This window comes from Nicotiana tabacum, chromosome 10, assembly GCF_000715075.1.
Source record: "Nicotiana tabacum cultivar K326 chromosome 10, ASM71507v2, whole genome shotgun sequence".
Classification (NCBI taxonomy): Eukaryota; Viridiplantae; Streptophyta; class Magnoliopsida; order Solanales; family Solanaceae; genus Nicotiana; species Nicotiana tabacum.
In genome coordinates this window covers 53770087-53796810 of record NC_134089.1, presented here as the reverse complement: position 1 = coordinate 53796810, position 26724 = coordinate 53770087, and the positions used below count along the sequence as shown (strand labels likewise).

General features: G+C 36.4%; 2 long non-coding RNA genes across 3 annotated transcripts; both read right to left on the bottom strand.

Moving 5' to 3' along the window:
• Positions 1–9660: 9660 nt before the first annotated feature.
• LOC107776978 (uncharacterized) lies at positions 9661–16412 on the bottom strand. 2 transcript variants are annotated; one of them, XR_001646110.2, is made up of 3 exons: positions 16201–16412; positions 10430–10561; positions 9661–10059 (listed from the first exon to the last, which is right to left on the bottom strand). It is a non-coding gene; the product is annotated as an uncharacterized LOC107776978 (long non-coding RNA). The 2 variants fall into 2 exon arrangements; XR_001646109.2 differs by lacking the exon at positions 10430–10561 and having other exon boundaries at positions 9738–10059.
• On the bottom strand, positions 12530–16174 carry LOC107776979 (uncharacterized). The gene is made up of 2 exons (XR_001646111.2): positions 14406–16174; positions 12530–14300 (listed from the first exon to the last, which is right to left on the bottom strand). It is a non-coding gene; the product is annotated as an uncharacterized LOC107776979 (long non-coding RNA).
• Positions 16413–26724: the final 10312 nt, after the last annotated feature.

Below are 26724 nucleotides of genomic sequence, written 5' to 3'. Positions count from 1 at the left end.
GATCACAGTATTAATGAGCATATCTGTCTTCTTGGTGTGTCGTGTTCGAAAAATACTTTCCATCCATTAATGTCAAACTTTCCAACAAACTTTAATTGGTTAAACATCATCAAGCCCGATCTTCACAATGATTTGAAGGTGAATTTTAACTCGACCTTAACTCCAAAGTATTCCAACTCTTTATTCATCCTCAAAAGTATTTTTTTTTCTCAGTTATCCAATTCCAGATTAAATCAGTTTCTAAGATCTGGCCAAAAATTTTGCATGCATGTCATGTCATTAGAACTAGCGAGAAAAGAACTAAGAACAAATGACACAAAAAGACAAACTGTATTTGAGTAAAGGATGAAAGGGTTTGACAACAAGACAAACAACCTAAAATGCGAGTTACAACCCTAAAATAACCCGAATAATGAAAATAGCAACAGAACAGACAGACAAGACTCACGCAAACAGAATGGAGGGATAGAAGGGTTTGATTCAATAAAACAAATAAAATCTAGATGAAAACCCTGAAATAACCCAGATAGTAGAAAATATATCAAAATAAGCTACCAAGATTCATTCCTAGTAAGGAGAGAATGGCTTTTCAATTTCTAAACTTGACATTTAGCCACAAATTTGCTCATCAGAATCACCATGGCATTCTCCAATTTCAGTCGGCAAGCTCCCAAGAGGATTCTCATACTCCATGTCACCACGCATCATCCCCACAAAGTGTGTATCATCATGTGCATGTAAAGTACTCTACGCGATACTCTGGGTGTCACTGTCTTGGATCACAATCAGTTTTTCCTTGATCAACTTTTCTATTTCTCTTTTCAAATCCAGACAACTTTCAATATTGTGCCCCTGGGCATTGGAATGGTATTCACACCTTTTAGAAGGGTCAAAGCTTCTTGCACGTGGGTCTACATGATTTGGAGGAATGGGTGCAATCATATCATAATACTTTAACTTCTCAAATAAACTCGCATAGGACTCTCATATTGGTGTAAAATTATCTTTCAACTTTTGTTCCCCTTTATACCTCTGGCTTGAATGTGGGTTATAGGGCACCTCAAAATTTTGTGGAGGCTGGTGGAGATTTTGTGATGCTCGTGCTCACCTTCTAGGGTGTTTTGGTGGCTGGACAACATACTGAGGTGGAGCGACAAAGTATTGTGGGTTCTGAGGGGGATAGTAATGCTCAGGGGAGTCATCGGAAACCTAATGAGGCTGCTCATACCTTCGAGATGTTCTCCTGGGACCTCTTCTCGACCCTGATGTCATCATGGTTTCTTCATTTTTCTCATTTGTGTCGCTAAAATTATCAAACTCAATCTAGACATCCTGAGTTGCGGCTTTGAGAACTGCTTGACTTATAATTCTACCTGTCTTAAGGCCATTCTCTACCATTTCTCCCATTTTGATTGCTTCCGAGAAGAATTTGCCAACTGCGGGCATCATGCTTTGAAAGTAATCTGGCTCTTGCGCCTGAAGGAAGATAGTGATTAGCTCGTGGTTATCCATGGGTGGCTTAACACTAGCTGCTTGCTCTCTCCATTTAATGGCATATTCCCTAAAACTTTCACTTGGTTTCTTCTTCGGGTTTGAAAGGGAATTGCGGTCTGGGGCAATGTCAATGTTGTATTGGAACTATTTGACAAAGGCCTATACCATGTCATCCCAGACGTACCAGCGAGATGTGTCTTGATCCATAAACCATTCGGATCCTACTCATGTAAGGTTTTCCCCAAAATAAGCTATTAACAATTCTTCATTTCTTCCCACACCTCTTAGTTGATTGCAATACCTTTTCAGGTGGGCTATGGGGTCTCTATGTCCATCATACTTTTCAAATTTGGGAGTCTTGAAACTAGGCGGCAAGTGGACATCGGGGAACATACATAGATCCTTGAAGGCAATACTCTTCTGACCTGCCAACCCTTGCATGTTTTTCAACCGTCGTTATAAGTTTTTCACTCTTTGGGTCATTTCTTCCTGTGCCATCTTTCGGGCAGGCTTCTCAATGTTTGCAGGAAGATCAAACGAGTATGAGTGGTATTCAGGAGAGTGGTACTGCACTTGCTGGGTAGCAAATTGTGACTCATGACAAGGTTGTCCTTGGCCATTGGCCCATGCTTGACACATTTTGGCCATTTGCTGTTTCAGAGTTCTATTTTCCTCAAACACAGTAGACTCTTGTCGAACCTTCTGACTCTGAGTCTCTTGAGCACTTGTAACGGTCTCGATGTCACTTATCATTTTTCTTTGGATCTTGTGTTGTCCGCTTACCACAAACCAACCACCTCAAACTTTCTTCACAATTCAAAATAAAAGACGTTAGAATGGACTCACTCAGTCCTTTTTATCTTTTTCATTTTTTTTTTATTTTTCTTTTTAATTGTTGATCGAACCTGATGTCGGTTGTCTACGTATCAAGTGGGAACATGAACCAGATCTTGCGTAGTTCGGGAAGATTAGGAATAAAGTAAATAAACTAACTCTGTTTTTTTTTTGAGTTTTTTTTTCAATTTCCAAAAGAAAAACTTGTAAAGAAGAAAGAAAATATTTTTGGATTTAGATTTTGTGTTTTTATTTTGAGAATTGTTTAAAAGAAAGACTTCTAAAGAAGAAAGAAAACATTTTTTGGATTTTTTATTTTGGTTTTTTGGTTTTTTTTTCGAAATTTTTAAAAGAAAAACTTCTAAAGAAGAAAGAAAATATTTTTCATTTTTTTTATTTCAAATTTATTTTTTGGGATTTCGAAAGAAAAACTTCTAAAGAAGAAAGGAAATATTTTTGGATTTTTGGACTTTTACTTTGAATATATGAAAGAAATACTTCTAAAGAAAAAGAAAACCTTTTTTTTGAATTTTGAATTTTCTTTTCAATTTTCGATAGAAGAATGAAAACATTTTTGGATTTTTGGTTTTGTTTTTTTTTATTTTTTTCGAAATTTTTGAAAGAAAGACTTCAAAAGAAGAAAGAAAATATTTTTTGGATTTTTGATTTTTTTTTTGTTTTTTCTTTAAATTTTGGGAAAAAGACTTCTAAAAAAAGGTAGAAAATATTTTTTTGGATTTTGATTTGATTTTCTTTTCGAATGAAAGACTTCTAAAGTAAAAGAAAATATTTTTGGTTTTAAATTTTTTTATTCGGGATTTTCTAAAGAAGGAATTAAAGGAAATTTATTTTTGGATTTTTGAAAATTGGGGGCCAGAACCGATGAGGTTTGCCTACGTATCTAACATTCGATGAGAATCAGACCCGCGTAGTTCGGTAGTTTTGACATAATTGGAAAAAACATGATTATCTGACTCACTTTCATTTTTTGAAATATATTTTTCTTTCTTTTTTTCAAAAATTTTGGCAGTGTTTCGAGGCACTTTCAAATACCGAGTTTTTCAGAATCGGGTGAATTCTCTATCCTACCTCACTCTTAATTTTTTTATTGTTTTTATTTCCTTAGCCAGTCAACATACAAGCCGAAGAAAATAAATGTACAAATAACACGTAAGATGCATCAGGATGGTCTTCCATTTTGGGTACACTTGTCCTAGACGGACCCAACCCCTGTGTTGAGTCCCCTAAGTCAAATGCACGTGATGCAAACAAACGTTCCTACTAGGGATCGGCATGAGGCTATATTATTTTAGGTTTGAAACCCTGGGGGTGTGTTCTAGACATGGTTTACCCAAACGGACAGCTCGAGCCAAGGTGGGGACAACGTACCGGGAGCACGAAAGTCTACCCGGCCTTGTTGCTGACCCAAGCCTCATTCTATTTGGTACCACCTTTAACAGAAGAGTGGGCCACGCAAACGTGTGCACCAATTTTTAGAAAACTCATAAGGGAGGCGTAAGAAGACAGTTTAATAAAGTTCAAATAATATCAAAGCGATAAATAAGCGACAATTAGCACATTAGGTCCACAAATACAGTAATATCAACAAACAATAAAGCCAAGCATAGATCACATTAACAAGCTCGAATTATGAACCATGAACCAGAAGTTCTGGGTTCTTATCCCCATCAGAGTCGCCAGAGCTGTCACACCTCCTATTTCTACCCCGAATAGGGGGTATAAGGGATTTTTTTCAATTAAAGTGACAATCGAAACGGGATTATTTATATTAAATTCAAAGTCGCTACTTGGGATAATTTATGGTGTCCCAAGTCACCGGTTTAAAATCCCGAATCGAGGAAGTTGACTCTTATTTATGGTCTGCGAACACAGAAATTTGGGTAAGAATTCTGTTAACCTGGGAGAAGATGTTAGGCATTCCCGAGTTCCGTGATTTTAGCACGGTCTCTTTGATCATACTTGGCTTAATCAAATTGTCTAATTACTCATTTTATAACCTATGTGCATTTGCCTCTTTTAATTAAGAAATTATCTTAAAACAAGTCATTACCCATTTGTTTGGCGCGTCAAAAATCATGTCACTCATACATGTCCACAATTAATAACGCTTTATTATTATTAAGAAATTTTGGTCGAAGTTGCGCGAACGCATACCTCGATTTATTTTAAAAATCATAATTATGTCACGCGAACGTGTGCACAATCACGATGATACATTTAAAACACGTCTAAAGCGTACTAATCATATTCATAATTCTTCCTAATCTTTGAGATTATTGCGATGCCAAATTTATGAACAAGATATTATTGCAACTAGGCTAGCTAACATGATCTATTACTTGGTCAGATTTCTTATGGTCCAAAACTCACCTTACGGCCCATTCTTATTCCTTGCCAAGAAAGAAACAACTCCAATTTTTTTCATCTACCCGATTAAAAGCATTTATTCAAGAACCAAGACTACATACATCACAATCGAAATAAAAACTAATTAAAACAATTTAAATGAAAACTAAGGCATGCTACTCAAATAACGTAGAATTACAAATCAACCAACACACGCACCAAGCTATCATAACACAATGAAATGAGAATGAAAATTGAGAAATGGACCATTTATTGGTGAATAACATCGAAAATTGTAAATCAATCGAGCTAAACAAAGCAACAATCCTTGGACCGAAATACCGAGATTACAAACCGGAACCAAGAATCAGCGAAAAACTCGAAACCCAAACACGACCTTCGACGAACTTGAAATTCACCGGAAAAATTGAATTAAACTAAAACGACGAAATCAACGGACTCATCGACAGTGACTTAGAGGCGAGAGAACTATTTGTACATTTATTCCCCACGTTCTATACTAATCCTCAATCAAAAAAGTACCAAAATTGATTACGTTAATTTTGTGTCTCACAAAATGTTCTGGCAAGATTAGGTAGGATCCAAAAGTTGTGCATCAATAGGCTTAATGGCTTAATCACTTTTATTTCATTAAGAGATGGAAAGAAACTGGAGGCTTTCTCTTTTCTTAGCTTTTGCTGCGCTACTTTTCTGTTTCGTCACGCTTTTTTTGTTCTCACTCTCCTATTCCTTTGCAGGTTGCGGCTGATGATTCTCCTGTAGTTCCCTAGGTTCAATGGTTCAGCCGTTTTTTAGCTTTTTATTTTAGGAATTTAAAAAACGGACGCTGATTTTGTGGTTTTTTGAAGTGACGGTTGTGTCTCCATCTTTGGATTTAGGAATTAAACCTTATTTTATAGGGGGTAGGAATTAGGTTAGGTCAAATGAGGAAGGGGTATGGGCTCAATGTTTTGGGCTATCCGAAATTGGGCCTTTTCAATTAAGACCAAACAAAATTAGCCCCAAATTTCACACTCTTTCTTCTAAAACAAGACCAAAAATACTACACCATTTACTAATTAATCCTACTTAAGTAAAAATAACTATTAAAATAAAACTATCCATTAAAACAAACCTATTTTTGGTATTTTTTTAAATATCATACTAGAAGATAAAAAATGAAAAAATTATTGTAAAATTAAGATAATATTCCTAGAACTATTTTTTGTATTTTTGAATTTTATGTAAGGTAGACAAATTAAAAGTAACTAGATAAAAATATTAATTAGCTAAATAAGAGAAAATATTTTTGTAATTTTTATTTTTGTGATAAAAATAAGAGATAATACATAAATTGCCCATCAAACTTGTTCGGAAAAATCATTTACACACCTTAACTTTACGGGCAACCTATGTCCCCCCTATTCTTGTTTGGGGTGAATTTAATACCCCATTAGTAACACTTAGTCAGTCTTGTGGTGAGATGTGTAGTACATGCGCGCCACGTGTCATAAGCTGCTTTATTTTTTTTTTTTACTTATTTAATTACTTTTTTATTTAACTCTTTTTTTCCATGTCATCTTTATCACCACCTACACCACCATGGAACCAGCTCTAAACCACCTTGAAAAGCTGCAAAAACAGAAAGAAAACCCAAAAACAATATCCATATCTTCATCCTTCAAAGTCATGTAAATTCGCCACCAAATGACCACTATTTTCGCTCCTTTTAACCACTAAAAATTATCTGGCAAAACAGCCATAAAACAGCCCAAAACAGAGCTCAAACCCCCCACAACTAACCCCTAAAATTAGCACCTAAAACTCACCCCAAAATACCTCAAAATCCATCCCAAAATTGTAGCAAAATCAGCTGCAAAACCAGAAAAGAGCTGCGAAAATCAGCTCCAAGACACCCCCAAATTCCAGCAGTTTTTTTCCTTTAAAATCACTGAAAATTGCAGCAAATTCCGGCCCCGAAACCTCCCCAAAACCTGCTGAAATCAGCCTTCAAAACCACCAATTTACAGCTCCAAAACACCTTAAAATCAGTCCAAAAAATAAGCCCTTGGTTGTGAGATATTTTGTCTTCTTTCTTTTTAATTCATTGCAGTAGGATTATATTGATGGAATATGGCGAAGGAAACACACTAGTGGAAATAGAGACTCAGTAAGAAAAAAAAAGCAAAAAATAAAACATGACTTAGTTTCAAGAAATGGGGAGGAAGATGGTGACACTGGTGTGCTAAAATGAAGAAAGAGAAAAAGAAAAGAAAATGAATAAAAAAAGAGAAAAAATTAGTATTGAGTTTAATTAGTTAGAGTATCCAATAGGAAAGTGACACCTGGATAATTAAATTAATTTAAAGCTTCTTCTTTTTTTACCTCACGCGCATCAACGAAATGAGCTACACTTTTCATGTCAGGTCATCACTCAATGGGGTATTAAATTTAGTATAGATAAAAATAGTGGGGTGTTAAGACACCCGTAAAGTTTAGGTGTGCAAATAATTTTTGCTGACAAGTTTAATGGGTATTTTATGCATTTTCTCTAAAAATAAAGTAAAAGAGAGCGATACTAAACCTAAACTAAATATTTATGCTAAAATGTGTAAAATCTTGGGGAGAGACAAAAATTACATGTCGACAGTGATCAATTTGCTTTTTATATTTTGGTCCAAAATAAGTGTCCATTTATATAATCAAGAAAAAATTCAATTTGTTTTTCTAAAATTACCCTTTTGTGTGTATCTCTAAAAAGTCATTTACTCCTTATATTTGAGAAGAGAAATAAGTGATACTATAACTATGCTGCAATATTTAATTAAGGATAGTTTAGTCACACTAACTATTTTGTCTAGTATTTAGTATTTCCTTAATTGGTGTGTCCAAAGCAAATTGGTCACTTATTATGGACCGGAGGGAGTACTAATGGAGTAGCAATTTCGTATATCTTTGCAAATTGCCGGTACGACTTGTGTATGGTTAGGAGGATAATGTCCGTATGAATTTGAGGCACCAACCTGTAAACTCATATTCGATATGTTCTTCCAAAATTCCAAGAAATAGAAAAGGATATTAATTAATGATACATCCACCAACCCCTTGTCTCCCAAACGACATTGATTTTCAGGTGGGAATTGGTTAAAGTGGGAAGATCTCGTAACCTTATTAATGATCCAGCTTTGTCCTGTCTGTCTCCTTTGTTTTGCGCCAGGTACTCATCCACTACATATGCAGCGACCTACCTTTATTCCTTTGAATTTTTCCCTAAATGTACACGTTTTGGCTCAACCATTGCTGTTGTTTTAAGGGAATATCAAAAAAATGCAAAACGCATTTGCAGAATGCAAGTTAAAAACAAACCATAAAGGAAAGAATAGACGGAAGATAATGCAAGCCATAAGTCACGCCGAAGGCAAACATTTATCGAATGCGAGATTTATAAGTCGTAATTGTCAAATGTGTTTTATAAGTAGCACTTATAGTCTCTTTGGCCAAGTTTTTTTTTGGGCAAAAAGTGCTTTTTTGGGCCAAAAGCATTTTTGGCCAAAAATTGAGGTATTTGACCAAGCTTTTGGAAGGAAAAAAAAACGTTTTTGAGGAGAAGCAGAAAAAAGTAGCTTCTCTCCAAAAGCATTTTTCTGAGAAATACACTTAGAAACAGTTTTCAAAAGCTTGGTCAAACACTAATTACTGCTCAAACGTACTTTTCAAATTAATTAGCCAAATACAAACTGTTTCTCGCCAAAAGCATTTTTTTCAAAAGTACTTTTGAGAAACACTTCCCAAAATAAGCTAATTTTAGAAGCTTGGCCAAACAGGCTATTAATCCAATTTTGTCCAATGTAAAATTCGGTAAAAATAGCACGGTATAGCCAGTTTTCGGACTAGTCATTCAAAAATAGTCAGTGTTTACGAAGTCAATGAAAAATAGCCACTATTTTGCTGCAACAGAGATCGGTCCAGCATAATATACTAGAGTTCGGTGCACCAGTGTATGAACTCCAGCATATTATGCTGGACCGGTATACTTTGCTGACTCTAGTATAATATACTGGAGACTGGAGCACCGGTGCTCCAAACTCCAGTATATTATACTGGACAATTATACTTGCTGGAACTCCAATATATTATGCTGGAGTTCTAGTGTATTTATGCTGGAACTCCATCATATTATGCTGGAGTTCTAGTGTACTTGTGCTGGAACTCCATCATATTATGCTGGAGTTCCAGCATACTTATCCTGGAACTCCAGTATAATATGCTGGAGTTCAAGCTTACTTATGCTGGAACTCCAGTATAATATACTGGCGTATTTTCCGGGTTTTGAATAGTATTTTCGCTCAGTTTTATCTTTACAATGAAAAGTGGCTAAATTTTGATTACTTTTAAAACTGGGCTATTTTTGAACGATCAATTATAAATCTGGCTATTTTTGAATTTCTCCCTAAAATTCGCATCTGTCAGATGTGACTTATGTATTGCACTTGCAGATGCACCTTATAAATATCATCCTGTTAATAAGTACTCCCATTTGTTCTTTCAACTATGCTTTGTCCTTAAATAGCATTCTACTTATTTATGGTATTCTCTCAAAAACAATAAACCACTAGAACTGTTGAGCCAAAAGTGCACATTTTAGGGAAAATTTCCATTCCCTTTTATCCTTTACCCTTATGTCATGATTAGGCATATGAATACAAATGATAGTCATGACAAAAGGATATATTTTCTGATAGTTCTATATTTCTGCTAGATATATAACTTGCTGATTCTTTAAGACCTTTTACCCTCTTCATCTTTCCCTAGTTAAAACAAGTGAAAACGTATGGTTTTATTTCTCATACTAGCAACTCCTTTTGGGATATTAATAGGTAGAAATTGTACGAGCTAGCTTTCAAACACCATTTTATAACCCTCTACAAGGGCCGACTTTCACTTCAATTTCTACTGACACTCGCATTTAAACAGAAACTGATGTTAAGAGCATTTTCAGGACCTTCAGTAGTATGGTTTGCCATAATTCCATCAAGACCAACTACAAACCAAAACCTCACCAAATTACCAAGCAAACCATAATTCCATCAAGTCCAACTACAAACCAAAACCTCACCAAATTACCAAGCAAACCAGGCCAAAAATATTAATTTCCATAACAATCACCAAATCTTTTAGCTCAACGTTGTTCTGTTATTTTTCTGGCACATTCAATTAACCTTAACGTTTAAGGTTCATCACCCGCGGACAAACCATCAAGTGAAGGAAGAAAACTGATGTAAAGTCCTCTCAACATGAGTTCACCCAAGGAGAACTTTAAGACATTTTCCTTATTCCCACAGGTCCTGAGAATTTCATAGGCGCCTGCATCATCGCAAGAAAAAATACACAGTGAGTAGAACTTCTGATACACCCTACAACAGTGTTGCCACATAAACCTATTCAACCTTCATGCTAGCTAAACATTTTTCAGCCATAATAAAAAGGAACCTTCTGGCCAAGCATGTTTTTTATTGTCATGAGGAGAAAACTTGAAGTTTACATGCATCAGCAGATTATGAAGCTTGAAACTCTGATAAACAGAAAAAAGATACTTGAAATTGATATAATAGAGTTGAATGGGAACACAACAAGAACAATGAGATCCATAGTCCCCAGAATACAGCATAAAGCACAAATAAAAAGGTAGAATGTCAAATAAAGGCAATAGGCTTGCTCCGCTGCCAAAGCCTACCGTCGTTATCTGTTGCTCTCTCAAACACAGCAATGCAAGGGACTTCACTATGCAAGACCTTGGAGCCATGTCATGGCAGTCGCAACTTCCTTTTGGCTTTATATTCCAATTACGTAAGATGGGAATCTTGCTCTGCTTAAACCAGAAAACAAGAGTTTGCATCAAACACACTCAACTTCACTGATTTCTAATTAAATTTATTCGTGAACAAGCTAATGAAGTATGTAGGTTTACGAGTTCCACCCAAATCCACCAAAGACTTGCACAATATGTAAACAGAGTACAAGTGTTACATCTTGCGTTTTCGTACGTTAAAAGTTTCGTCTTCAGTTAATTGACATAAACTCGGGGATGAGATTATCTTGAGGCTAACATATTTATGCTATTTATAACAAGCGATAAATAAGTTTCATGAAGGATAAAGGGTACACGAATTAAAGAAAACGAGTTTCATTAAAAGTGGCCAATTTGGGATAAAATACGTGTCGAGCGATAATACCCGATAATTATGGACTAGTACCATACAAGGTATCACATGGCCATGATAATATGATATATATATAAAATGAGTAATATTTTTAGGTAATTTGAGATAATTCTTAATTACACGGATAATTGGTTAATTACCGGGTAACGGGACACTACCTAATTACATAATAAGTGGATAAAGATTAATTATCCCACCCCCAACCCCACGTGGAAGCTTGTAATGTTATAAGGAATGACTTAGTCATTCCTTGCTATGGTGTCATGAAGATACAATGTATTTCATTTCCAAGACCTTGACTAATCAAAGTGTTTCATTTAAAGACTAAACAAACTATGCTAATTTCATTTGAAATGTTCCAAACTAAGAACAGAGACGTAGGACCTCACATTACTTGCTGGATGAAGTAGATATTAGACATTTTCTTTGCAATTAATTCCTACGGAAAAAAACCCAACAAGAATTATTAAAGTCTTAGCAACATAATTACGTTTTGCGATTCTAGCGGAGTACGGTGCAACCTGTTCCAAGAATATCATACGGATTTTTCCCTACTCCAGGTATGTTAAGGCTAAGCTCTTCCTTCATTTTGCATGGTCTTGTAATTATAAAAGTTCGATAACGAGTCACAAAGAAAAATTCATATCCCGGAATTTACGTATATTTTGCTAGTCTTGCAAGTTACGTATATTTGCGTGGTTTTGTAAGTTACGATATTATCCTTATCGGGCCTCCATATTCAATTGAGTATTTCCTTCTTCCAATCAAGAGAGCAGAGAATTTATATATAAATTATTAAAGTATTTTCATTATCATCGAGCTATAATCGATGGGCAGGCCCCTATTGGGCAACCTCTGATCAGATGGTAAGTTATATACCGATCCTACTGTGGCCGAACACCTATGAGCGAGCCTAGTTGATCGAGATACAGAGCTTAGTATGGTCGAGCGCCTATGAGCGAGCCTACTACGGCAGAGCAGTTATATATATATATATATATATACCAAGCCTTATAGGGCCGGACAGCTATTTTACTCACTATATTGAGATAGTTGAGTCAGTATCAGCAGATGAGCATATCTTCAGATTTTTTTGACTCCTAGTTGTTTTCAGTTATTATATGATCAGTTCAGTTTCAGCTTCAGCATATTGCCTTACATACTCAGTACATTATTTCATACTGACGTCCCTTTCTGGGGGCGCTGCATTTCATGCGTGCAGGTTCAGACAGGCAGACGGGTAGACCTCCTCAGTAGGTGTTTGCCCGAGTTCAGCTTTATCGATAAGCTCCCCGTCCTTCGGAGTTGCCGGGTCTAGAAGTTTTATGTATATCTTGTATATATATGTAGATAGGTTATGTGCAGTTCGGGGCCCTGTTCTGATCACAGTACATCTAACAGTAGAGGCTTGTAGACACATCCTGTCAGTTAATGCAGTATGTTGGGCTTGTAGGCCTTGTACGTATATTTTGTTGGCTAATCAGTTGTAGTAATTATGACGGTCTTGCTGGCCCAGCTTTATATTGACATTTAGTCAGCATTAGTCTCTATTCAGTTTTATATTGGCACTAGGTGCCGGTCTCGCCTTTAGGCTCGGGGCATGACAACAAGTAAAAGGGGCAAATTAATTGACGATTTCTCTGAAGCTTTTACACATTATTCTCCAACCTGCAAAAGACATTCTCGACTAGATCCAATAATTGAATGAGCTGCAAATCTACAAAGTTCATCTTAGTAAAATAAAGTACAAGAGAGAGCATCAGCAGATGCATTAAGCTAAAGAAGCATCCAACTATTCTGACTTTGCTTTTGCATCACTTTATCCCAAAAGGACTTTGGATCTAACCGAAAATGCCCTAGACAATCCAGCCAAGGAACACACCAACTTAACTCAGAGGGAGGTGAAAGGTGAAGCAGCCCAAGCAACTGCTTTAGGCCTCATATTCGTGGGGCCCCATTTATTTTAGTAATATGTATATTTTTTGATTTTCGTAAAAATATTGAGTATTTCTAAGGAGAAAGTGCAATTTTTCATTAAAAGAAAAATGAAACCATCCTTTCGGTAAATGTCATTTTAGTAATCACTTTACATGCAAATATTTTCTTGCCTCATTTACATTTGACAGCTAACCTCTTAAATTGGCCCACGTTATTTTTATCCTTTAGCATCCTCTTCCAAGAATGTGTATTATACTTTTAAATTCTTTTTCTTCGAGTTTGAGAGTACTATTCGTAAAAACTAGAGTGCTGAAAACATCTCCCTGCCTTTCTCTTCTTGTTTTTTCTTTAAGTTTTTCAAGCATTGCAATAAGCACATTTAAGCAGCGAAAGATTATATTTTGATATCATCCCATCCATAGGTCCAAGATCTACATCTATAAATGATAACAACTTGAATTAGATTCTATTATTTAAATTATATATTTTTCCCTCCAAAATTGGTTAGCCTTGAACGTTCTTTAAAATAAAATAGCCATTATGACTTATTTTTCAAATGAAAAGTTCTTTATAAGTGGAAAATATATACTTTAATTAATATACTCAATCAGATAGAAAAACTTCATTCTTTTCCAAATGCCTTTGTTGTTTATAGAATAGTGTTAACAATTCATATAGCAGTTGCCTCAGTTGAAAGGGGTTTATCAAAATTAAATAAAAGAAAATTTTTAGAAGAAATCAATAATAGAAAATATGCTATTCATAATTTTGCATCTCAAAAAGCTAGAAAAATGGGCTTTATATATATATATATATATATATGAGATTTTTGTTTTGACCAAAAAATTAAGGCCTCTTACTTCTTTCCTCAAACCTCATTGTATTGGATGGAAGGCCTCTTATTGAAGTTTAGCTTTAGGCCAACATCTTCATTGAGCCGCCTACCCAAACCTCCTTCCTCTTTAGCTTTATTCACCAACTTCCAACCTTTTTGTAGGGTGGTAACTTCCAACCTTCTTGGAGGGTAGTATGTCATTTATACTATTATCTAGCACTAAATTAGCCAATGCTGGCCAATACCAAAAAGGGGTATACCCATGTACAGAAGGAGTATTAACCTGCTGCATCTGATATTGCCTATAAACTCTACCAATTTCCTCTGTTGCGGTTAAAATTTGTAATAACACGTATACTTCAACATATGTACATTGGATGATTTCCCTTCAATGCGCCTCTGGTTTCTCCCCTCCCAAATAGTCCAGCACACACAAGTAGGGACAGTCTTCAATAATTTTCTCAGCTCCTTTTTGCAACTATGACCCAACTAGCTTACAAATCAGGACAGGTCTCGTAGTTGCCTTGTAACTGGCAATGCAGGAATAAATGTTTGATCCTCCATGTCATGCGTCAAATGAAGCACCTGCTGCATATGTTTACTCCCCTTTTCTGCAAATTCGACTGGGTTAGAAAGGAATCATGAGCTATCACCAGCAGAAGCATGATATATGGAGCATTTGATCCACAATATAACTTCTTGAAAATTTGTTGTACCTGTACTCAATTCCCACTAGCATCCAAAATCAATGTATCCTCACTTACTATTAAGCTGCATGCCTGATCTACTTCCTGGCCACCTTTCTATTGCATAGTCAAAGCACTCTCTTCTGAACCTAAGTTCCCAGCCATTGTCTGTTGCAACTTGCGATGATGTAGCCTCAATGTTGGCTTCTAGACTAAATAGGTAAGGACATTCTTGCTTTCCATGGGGTAATCCATATCCACAAGTTGTGCCAAAAGTTGATTATTCTTATATTCTCTATTCTGATTGCACCATTGAGGAAAAGCTTGACTGTTGGTTTCTAAAAACTTCCAAACTCCTACACCATGAGGGCTGATCACTGCTTCTGTCCTACTGTCTCACAAATTCATTTCTCGAATTTTATAACTGATTTTCCAAAAAATACTGGCAATAAAGCACCAAATCATCAAAGTAAACCCATCGGGTTCCCAGGAATCCGAACAAGAGTGTTGTGTTAAAGAAAAGGTACATCAACTGTAGTGCTAATGCCATTGCTAATGATTTCTTACATTTCATGGCTTTCCATGTAGTTTTCAAGCTTTGCCCTAACTGCCTCCTATGTAGTTTTCCAGCATGAACTAGCATTCTTATGGGATCATTTTTCATTTCATATTAAAAAAAGTTGATCCCATAACAATGCGAGTTGTTCATGCTTAGTTATGATATAAGAATCTCTAACTTTAAGGGGAATCGAAGAAAGCCGCCTACAAGCCATATGTACACAAGGTACTTCAGGCTGTGATGGCAATTGGCATGAGGGTTGCTGCAGTATGCTGTATTTTCATCTCATTGTACCTAGGCTGGCTTCTAATGCTCTCAGCTAGCTGCTCAATGATTCGTAATTATCATTTGTAAATGTTAAAGGTTCCTAGGTTGCTTGCTCCCCCTTCTCAAGAAAATTAGAAATGGTTTTGTGAAAAACCACTCTTTTTAATGAATATCAATGTGCCCATGCAAGGCATTGCTAAATAGCAGCGGCTTAATAGGGTTGGTTCAAAAAATTGGGTAAACACTGCTTTTCCTGAAGAGTTCGTATTGTACATTCAGGATGAGGCACTAGGTGGTGCCCTGCTTACTTATATTCAACGAGAACAGAGAAATGATTGTTGAGACCATAATATGCAAAACCCTTTTTCTGCCTCCTCAGTCTTTACTCCCTCGTCTTTTCCAGCGATGCAGTCTGCAGCTACTCCATTGATGATACCACTAGGTGGTGCCCCATATTCTCCGGTCAGTAGCTATCTATTTTTCACTGTTCTTCAAAACTCAAATCACTGTCCAAATAGCGGCATAATTTCAAACCATCCCATCATCATGTTTAAAAGCTGAATTATACAAACCAGAGCTGCTTACTTGAGATTTGGAATTTACACGCCCACTTTCCTATCATTCATGGCATTTGAATTGAGCTAAGTAGCTTCATAATTTCAAACCATCCGTTTTATTAACAAAAAAGAATCTATAGGAATGGGTGAATGAGAAGTTCAGATCAGCTAGCAGGAGATAGAACATAACGCATTCCAAATATATATCAAATCGCAGATTGGTGCATTAATCTAAATTCTAAACGATTACCTGAAAGGTGCAAAAGTAGAACACAAGCAAATGTTTGAAATACCATTATCAAAGCTCGGAGTCGAATACAAATTTTAACAAAATCAAACAGACTACATGGCCAATTAAAAATAGAGAAAAACAGAAATCCTAACTAAAAAAAAAAAAAAAAAAAAACAAGTAAAAAAGAAAGGGGAACGAAAATGGAAGTACCTAATTAGAAGGTGCAGATGAAGGATCAGGTAGCATCTCCATAATCTTCTTATCCCATACCTCATTTCCAATGTGCTTCGGCTGGCCAAATCAAATAATACAAAATTGGGTCATTTAAGAAATTAACACAAATCAATTAATTACGCCTCAATTCCGAATTCGACTGTAACATAAAACAAGCAAGGAAATACATAGAAAAAGAAAGAGGGGTACACTACCCTACCATGGGCTGCTTTGCGGATGAAATAGGTAGAAATAGTGCGGGATAGCCGCTTTTTAACATGTTATTTACTGTTTATCTAGTATTTTTAAGGCGTAATACATACGGAGGCACCTAAAGTTGGCACGATCTTTCACTTAGACACTTAAACTAGACCTTTTTTCAATTAGACACGTTTCTTAGGTAATTCTCATACCAATTAGACACGTTTTTTGCTGGCTTATTAATTAACAAAGCGCGTGTTCTGCAATCTCCATTTACGTGGCAAAAGTAACCATTATAAATCGTGCCACATCATTTTATTTGTCCACCTCACTGTCCACCTCAGCTATATGGTGTTATTTCCACTAAAATACATATAACTAGCCCTAAACAAACATCTAAACATATTACCATTGTTCCTTTTACCTTCGATGAAAACGAAGAAAGGTCCTACCACTGTTAATCTTCTTCTTCTTTTGGTCAATGGTATTGGAATGTAGTATTTCCACTGATTTCTCACTATATTTACAACGCTTCAAGGTCCAATCTCTCCTTATTTTCTATTGTTATAGCTAGGGCTAAGTAATTTGCAAGTTATTTCTCAAGCTAGGGTTTTTTTGGGGTTTTCCTTTGTGCTAGTCCCTTGTCGTCTTATGTAAGGGAATATTATGGAGGATGACTATATTTTAACTCGCTTTCACCACGGGGGTACATTTATCGAGCAACCTGTCCCAATATGCAAAGGGGAATTAGATGTTTTTGTTGTTGCTATCGATAAAGACCATTTTAGTGTTGTCGAGTTGTCTGCTTATGCTAAAGACCTTGGGTATGCAGTTGTCGAAGGGTTTTATTGTCAAAAGGAAAAAGATGGTGATTTTATCAAAGTCTTTTCTGATTTTCAGTTATATGAATTTGTGAAAGATTTAAAACATGGTGATATTTTGGATGTTTATTTGCGTCATGGGGTGAGTCAGCCTGAAGTAGTCGAAGAAAATGTTGGTCTTTTATGTGGGGCAGAAGTAGGTGGGGGTGGTAATGACCAATTTAAATCTAGGGCAACACCTGGGAGTAATACAAATACTGAAGAACCTAATGAGCCGCCAACTGAACCAACTCACAATGCTGCTGAACCACCTATTGAGCCTCCTATTGAACCAACTTTGAATGATGCTGAACCAACTCACAATTATTCTGAACCAACTGTAAATGCTGTTGATGGAGATGAACCACCAGACCATAATGTTAATGAAAATGGAGTGCAATCAGATGTTGAGAGTAGTGAATCAGAAGAAGATGTTCTTCCTGAAGAAGATGATTCAGATGTTGATAATGAATTGAGATCTCTAAGGGCTGAAAGGAGGAGCAAGAGGCAGGGTAAGAAGAGGAAAAACCCAATTGCAACAGATGAGATACCACTAAGAGAAACAGGTATTGACAGAGGATTTGAGGATATTGGAAGAAACAAGACTTCAAGATATGTAGGTAAATTAGGTGGTGATGAGCAGTTTATTGATAGTTCAGAGGCTGATAGTGAAGATAGAACAGAAGAGTTAGATCCTGAAGCTATTCCTGGTGTTGATATACCAGCAAGAAGGAGGAGTACAAAAGTCAGGTATGATCCTGATTGTGAAGTTGCTATATTTGAACTTGGGATGATTTTTGAGAATGCTATAGAGTTTCGGAAAGCATTAGCAAATTATGCAATTGAGTACAAGGTGCAGATTAAATTGAGACCAAATGAACCACATAGGGTGAGGGCTAAGTGTAAATCAAAGAGATGCAAATGGGTGTGTTATGCTTGTATTGATAGAGATTCAGGTGATTTTAAAGTAAAGAACTACTACCCAGTACACAAATGTGATACTTCAAACAAGAATAAGTTGTGCACTTCAAAGTTTGTTGCAAAGAAATTCAAAGATGAAATAACTAAGCAGCCCCACATAAGGATATGGGAAATACAGGAGTTGTGTATGGACAAACTAGGATTGTATGTTGGCAAGACAATTTGTTATAGGGCTAAACTGTGTGTTCTCAGAGAGTCCATGGGTGATTGGAATATGGAGTTTGCAAGGTTATGTGATTATACTGATATGATAAAACAGACCAATCCTGGTAGCTCATGTTGGGTAAGGATGGACAGTGAAACTGAGCCAGGAAAAAATCTCTTTGTTTACTTTTATGTGTGCTTTGATGCATTGAAGAAAGGTTGGTTAGAAGGATGTAGGAGAATCATAGGTTTTGATGGTTGTTTCTTAAAGGGTGCTTGTAAAGGTGAGCTTCTAGTTGCTGTTGGCAAGAATGGAAATCAGCAAATGTTTCCTATAGCATGGGCAGTTGTGGACCAGGAGACAAAATATAGCTGGAGTTTTTTCATCAACTACTTGAAAGATGATTTGCAATTGGGAACTGGAGAAGGATTGACTGTGATGGCAGATATGCAAAAGGTAAGTATTCTGTTCTGTTGTCTCTTAAGTAGCCTATTAAGTAATTTTGGTATTTGATGTTCATTAATGTGATATGTTCAGTTGTTAAGTACTTAAGTATTCTGTTATTTTGTTAAGTAATTAGTATTCTGCTGTTGTTAAGTATTCTGTTTTGTGTAGTAATATGCTGCTGTAATTTGAATTAATTATTGTGTAGGGATTTGCTACAGCTTTGAATGAAGTTTTACCTAATGCTGAATTTAGGATGTGTGCCAGGCATATATGGTCTAATTGGCATAAGAAATAGAAAGGAGAGGAAAGGAGAAAACAGTTTTGGAGGTGCTCTAAATCTAGTTATGAAGTTAAGTTTAAAGAGGAGCTTGAGAAAATGGACAAACTTGGTAAGGATATTTGTAGGAATTTGTTATATTATCCAAAAAAGTCATGGGTTAGAGCTTATTTTGAAGTGCATTCCAAGTGTGATGTTGTTGAAAATAATATGTGTGAGACCTTTAATTCATGGATTTTAGCTTCTAGGCATAAATCAATTATAACTATGTTGGAGGAGATTAGAAGGAAAATAATGACTAGGCAAGTGGATATGTTGAAATTTGCTGATACTTGGATATCTGATATATCACCTATGGCAAGGCTATTGTTAGAGGATAGCAAAGACCTTGCTAGAAAATGTATTGTCCTTTGGAATGCTGATGTTGGATTTGAGATTGGAGAAGGGCTGCATAAGCATGTAGTTAATCTCACTCATAAGGTTTGCACTTGTAGAGCTTGGCAGTTGAGGGGTATTCCATGTCAACATGTTGTTCTTGCATACTATCACATAAACGAAGAACCTGAACAGGCAGTAGAGCATTGGTATAAGAGGGATACCTTCTTAAAAACATACACGTATTTCATCCAGCCTATGATAAATATGAAGATGTGGCCTGAAACCAACAATCCTAAGATAAGCCTCCCAAACCTAAACTCATGCCTGGTAGACCTCAGAGGAACAGAAGAAAAGGCAAAGATGAACCAAAAAAGAAATATGGAAAGTTGTCCAAGTGTGGAGTGAAAATGACATGTTCCAAGTGCCATCAACAAGGACATAACAAAAGATATTGTAAGGTAAATGTTTCTTGTCAAATATTTCTTGTTGCCATCTCATGTTTCCTGTTGTTCATATGAATGTAGTAATCTGTTTCCATCACTGTTATTCACTGATGTTGCTCAATGTTATGTAGGCTGAAAATTGGATGCCTTCACAACAAGGTAGCCAAAGCTCACAAGGTGCTAGCCAACCTGATGCAGCTGGAAGCTCAAGCCAACCTACAAACTCTGTGTGCTTTGATACAACAAGGGTTAGAAGGGTTAATGAAGCTAGAAGCTCAAGCCAACCAACACCAAGTTCAACAGATTCGAGCAGGCCTGCTAGAAGAGGATTAGGTAGTCAACTTCCTTTAAAAGGTAAAGCAACTACCAGCCAAAAGAGAGGAAGGGGTACAAGTAAAGAAGATGCTGAAAAAGGAGCACAAAAAAGGTCCAAAAATGTTGGATTTGGCATCTACACAGCTGCAAGTGGAACTAAAATATTAGATGTATATGATCATACATATTTCATCTATAATATGACTTACAAATAACTTACTGATTGTGGTTCATTATTTGGCAAACTGCAGCCCGGAACATCAAGCCAACGAGTTATGGTAAGTGGTTCAACTTATACGAGTGCAGCTCCAACAGGAATTGACCTTGGTTTTAAGGCTAGAGGCTTGAGGTGGAAGGGTCAAGATGCTGTCACAACTTCCCAGTTGCAGCAGATGAAGGCAAACTTCAGCAAGAAGTAGTATCTTAGGAACTTATTTTGTCTATATGTTATGTAGCAGCAACCTATTATATTTTGGGATCTAGTTTTTGAAGGAACTAAACTTTAAGTTGTATTCAGTCGTGTAATCTTACTGTTCTGTTTTGGATATATGTTATGCAGCTGCAACTTCAGCCTTATTTTGTTTGTTTTGGCAGAATAGTTACTCTATGTTCTGAATAATTACTCTATAATGCAGCAACTTCAGTCTATATGTTCTGCATTTTGAAACTGCATCTTATGGTTCTATGCCTTGTACAGAAGTTGTATATTACAGCACTTTCAAAATTCAGCAACTATAAATTAAAACAACGGTTTCAACATCTGAATATAAACAGACGTTTATAACAAAATTCAGTTGTATTTATACAATATCTGAATATTACAACAATAGTTTCAAAACAGAAATTTAAATCAACAACAGAAATCCGTCTTCTTTTTGCTCATCAGTCAACCAAAATTCATCAATCATACAGTTTCCATAAAACGACCAACAATACAACAATAATCGTCAAAAGGACCCGTCTTCTTTTTGCTCGAACTTTCTCCTCTTCAAAAGTTTTGACTCTCTTTAATAAACCCCAAATTATATTCTTCGCTTGAGTAGGCATCTCATCGTCATACCAACAGAAATAATCACATCCACCCTTTTTCTACAAATATCACAAAACACTTTTAATCAATTTTTATCAAAGAAAATAATTCATAAAACAGAATTTACAAATTATGAACAAACAATTTACCTTTCCGATTTTGCAAGCAAAAAACCTACGACCTGGGTTTAATTGGGTCCAAGAAGTATTCAACTTTGGAGAAACACCACACTTGCAGATTCGAGCAGCAACGCAAGGTGACATTGACGAGTTCGTCGATTCCGAGAAGTTCGACATTAATAAACACGACAACAACAGAAATGAGAGGAAGAAGAGAAGAGAAGAAATTAATTGATACCAAGAAGAGAACAGAAATGAGAGAAAGAAGAGAAGAGAAGAAAAGATTTGACAAGTATAGAAGGAGAATTGCTGGAGAAATCTGAGAAGAGAAGAGAACAAATAGGTTTTTTAAGAATTGGGAAAGGGATTGGGGTTTAAATAATAATTGACAATCCATGTTACCGTTATGTGTCTAATTGGGAAAGGAAAAGTCACTTTTTGGAATCCTTCATGCGCCTAAATAGGTTTGAAGTCACGCTATATGACACCAGCAAAAAACGTGTCTAATTGGTATGAGAATTGCCTAAGAAACGTGTCTAATTGGAAAGAGGTCTAGTTTAAGTGTCTAAGTTAAAGATCGTGCCAACTTTAGGTGTCTCCATATGTATTACGCCTATTTTTAATGATGATCAAATATAATTACTACTCTATTAAAATTAATACAAAAAAATATTTTTATGCTTTCTTAATGAGTGATGTGTAATATTAAGTACATGGTGTCCTTAACATTTATACTGCACACATGAAGTTAAGGACATCATGTCCTTAACATTTACACTGTATATATGAAGTTAAGCACTTGACAAGATACTTTGTCCTTAATATTTATATATTATTTATAAAGTTAAAGACAGCATGTCCGTAATATTTACATAACACTCATAAAGTTAAGGACACTATGTCCTTAATCTTTATACTGCATATGTGAAGTTAAGGACGTGAAGTCCTAAAGTTTAACAACAAAAGGTGCAAATGCAAGTTAAGGACATTATATCCTTAACATTTATACTGCACACATGAAGTTAAGGACGCCATGTTCTTAACATTTACACTACACATATGAAGTTAAGGACATGACATGACACTTTGTCTTTAATATTTACACAGTATTCATGAAATTAAGGACACAATGTCCTAAATATTTACACAGTACCCATTTGTAGCACAGGAGTATTTTCTTCCGGACGGATAAAAATTTATTAAGCACTAACTGAAGAGTAAATACATTTTAAACAGTGGATAAAGAATAAAGACATCTCTAATTAGTGGCTAACTGTGCACTTCTGAGCATTGCCATCACGCAAGCTATGATTCCTACTGCTTCTATCCCATTGGGAAATTTTCATAGTTACTTAAGGATTTGTAAAATATTCCACAATATACAACTTGGTTTTGAATTACAAATTGTAAAACATATATGTTATAAATATACTCTAAAAATAAGGTAACTTCCCCCATTTAAGGGGAATGTCATCAAATCTTTAAGTAACGTATGGAACTTTTCCTGGTGTATGGTAAGCGTATATTTAGGACCTAAATATTCTATAATTTGTTAATTATTAATTATCAATATAAACATATTAGGTTTATCACTACAACACTACCTCATAACAAACGCTCCATATTCCCTAAAAATAGGTAATAGTCGTAGTTGGTATGAAAATTGTCGATTCTTGCATCGTCTCTTCCTGAATCTCCATCTTTGTATACTTAAGGTAGGATATTGTACTCTAAGAAATAATGATGAATGTATCAATTCTGATTCAATACAATGGAGCGTATTACAGGTAAAGTCGTCAAGTTATTCATTATATACACTATTGGAAGATGGTACGCGATATGTGGTGAATATGAATGAAAGAACATGCATATGCCGTAGATTTCATAAGGAAATGTTGTGCCCACATGCGTTGAAGGTTGTGACAAATGAAGGAATGAGTGTGTACGAGTATCGCTCAGTATACTTTAGTATTGATTACATGGTAGAAACCTATGAACAAGAGGTATTTCCTATAACCAACGAGAGCAATTGGTACATTCCTAGAGAAATATTAGAAGAAGTCGTGCTACCACCAGTTGGTCAAGTTCAGACAGGAAGACCAAAAAAGTGTTGATGGTAGACAGCTGCAGAAATACAATCCAAGAAATCCAAAGTTCCTTGTGGTATATGTGGACAGTATGGCCATAACAGGAAAACATGCAGAAAACTTCCAAAAAGAGATTGAGGTTTTTGATTGTCTGTGAAGAAATTGAAGCTTCTAAAAGAATTTGTATATTCTAGTACTAATATTTTCTATCTTTGGATTTTATCCATGGTTTGTGTAACGATCCGATCGGTCGTTTTGAGCTTTTGCACTTCGCTCGCCAGTTCTAGGGCATGACTAGCCCCGTGTGATGTATTATGACTTATGTAAATCGTCGGTTTTGGTTTTCAGGGTAATCAGAATGGGTTTGGAAGAACAGTTCTCAGTTTGAAGCTTAAAATTGAAAGGTTTGACCAAGTTTTGACTTGTTAGTGTATGATCTCGGATTTGAATTTTATGATTTGATTAGCTCGGTTAGGTGATTTGGAACTTAGGAGCATGATCGAAATGCGTTTTGAAGGTCCGGATTAAATTTAGGCTTGAATTAGCGAAATTTGAAATTTTGGTGTTTTCCGGTTGATAGGGGAGATTTTGATATAGAGGTCGGAATGGAATTCCGAAAGTTGCAGTAGGTTTGTTGTGTCAAATGTGACGTGTGTGCAAAATTTCAGGTCATTCGGACGAGATTTGGTAGACTTTTTGATCAAAAGCGGAATTCGAAATATTCTTGGAACCTTAGGCTTGAATCCAATGTTATTTGATTGATTCGATGTTGTTTGAGGCATTAACAGGAAACTTCAAAAATTTAACTTTCAAAGCTTCAAGCCTAAATAATCCACGACCTCCAAAACACAATCCAAACACGCCCCTAAGTCCGAAATCACCCAAGGAGCTAATAGAATTTGGTATAAGTTTGGATAGTGGTACATGACTTGGTTGTGCTTTTGGTTGAGGTCTCGGGGACCTCGGGGTGATTTCGGATGGTTGACGGATGATTTTAAGTTGGGTTTGGCAGCTGAAGATTTTCTATTGCTGTCATAACCGCACATGCGGCTAGGGGACCGCAGGTGCGGGCTCGCAGAAGCAGAGATGGAGCCGCAGATGCGGCAAAGAGGTAAGTCAGCTGGAATCGCAGAAGCGGTCACTAGAGCGCATCTGCGATAGCGCAAGTGCGAGAGTCTTGTCACATATGCGGAATTGGGCCTTTAGGTGAAAACCGCAGATGCGGTGGGTTAGACCGCAGAAGCGAAAATAGGACCGCATGTGCGGAATCCCTAGGTCAGAAAGTATATAAACCCTCCTTCGCGATTTTCAGCCTTTCTTTACCATTTTTAAATCGATTTTGGAGCTTTTGGGGGGATTTTGGAGAAGGAATCAGAGGAGACATCATTGAGGTAAGATTGCTGATCATAAAACTCATTCATATAGTGTTATTTCATTGATTAGGCTTCAAATTTATGGAAATTTGTGGGTAAATATTGAAGAAACTAGGGCTTGAGATTGGAGACCATTGAGTAAGGGTTTAAGGGGTCATTTGTAGTTGGATTTTGTTAGTTTTGATATGGATGAACTCGTGGGAAGATAAAGAGTTTATTGATGTAACTTTTATCGGATTTTGACATGTGGGCCCGGGGTCGGGTTTGGCCAGTTTCGGGATATTTGATGTAAATTGATTATTTTCGAGTGGGCTTTGTTCCCTTAGCATATTTTGATGATATAAATCTGTATTTAGTTAGATTTGGAGCATTTGGAGACCAAGTCGAGAGGCAAGGGCATCGCGGGCTAGAGTTTGGACCGAATTGAGGTAAGTAATGATTGTAAATGTCTGTCTTGAGGTTATGAAACCCCGGACTTCACATCGTTATGCTACTTTGAGGTGACGCACACATGTTAGATGATGAGCGTGGGTTTGTGTACCATTGGGAATTGTGACTTAGTCCATCCTGTATGACTGTTAAGCCGCGTATTTGATTGTAAACTGTTTGATATCATTGTATTTTGGAAATTATTACCATGTTTTGGGCTGAATGCCATATTTGAGCTTCATGCCAATTGTTTTGGACCCTTAGGGGATTTTTACTACTATTCCTCACTATTTTACTTCATATTTGTACTCAATCATGTTGTATTCTACTGTTTTCATAACCTAGCCATATTTACTCCGTTTTGATATTTTAAATGATATTTTGGGCTGAGCATCATGTTTTACTGTTGCTCGAGTGGCATGAGAGATTTCTGACTGAGTGAGGCCAAAGGCATGTGTTGTGAGGATATTATAGGATCGGGTTGCGCGCCGCAGCAATGTGGTACTAATTTATGATTATGAGGTCGAGGGCCTGATTTGTTATGCCATGATGTGGCTTAATATGAGGCCAAGATCCTGTTTGATTATGCCACGAGATGGCTTGTTATTGCGCTTGGGTCGTAAGGGGCCCCTCCCAGAGTCTGTACACCCCCAATGAGCGCGGGTACCCAGCGTGAGTGATATGTTGTAGTCTGAGGGGCTATTGTTGTTTCATATTGAAGCCCGAGGGGCGGTTCTTGATTCATGTTATGCCTGAGGGGCTGGTTACGAGTGATTGTGAGGTAGCCCAAGGGACTGGTTCCGTCGATATTATGGCCGAGGAGCGGTTTATGCTACATGTTTTGCGAGAAAGGCTGTTTATGTTTCCATCATTTTACTCACTATTTTATCACTCGTTTTAAACTATTAAAAGTTGTTTTAAAAGGTTTTACTGAAAGTGAGCTTGATTTACGAAGTAAACAATTTCTGTACTGTTTTGAAAATATACTGCATTTGTTGTAGCGTTATGATGTGGCTTACGTGTTTTCTTACTAATCAACTTTCATTTACTTTTATTACTTACTGAGTTGGCATAGTCACATTAATCTCTGCACCTTGTGTGTAGATTTAGGTATTTCTGGACCCGGTAACGGGTGTTGAATACTCAGTGGCAGAGTCATCGGAGTTAGCAAGTAGCTGTCAGACGTTTGCAGAACTATTTTTCTCCCTCTTGTCTTCCTTAGACCGTATTTAGTACATTTTTAGACTCTTCGTCATATTTAGACCTTAGTAGATCTCGTGATTTGTGACACTCCGATGTCGGGCTTGTGTATTCATTCCGCATTGTTCATTTAGACTTTCATTATGAAATATTTGATTAAGTAAAGACTTAAAAATGACTTTTAATGATAAATGGTTAATTCAGGAGCTGTGTCGGCTGGCCTAGTTTCACGATAG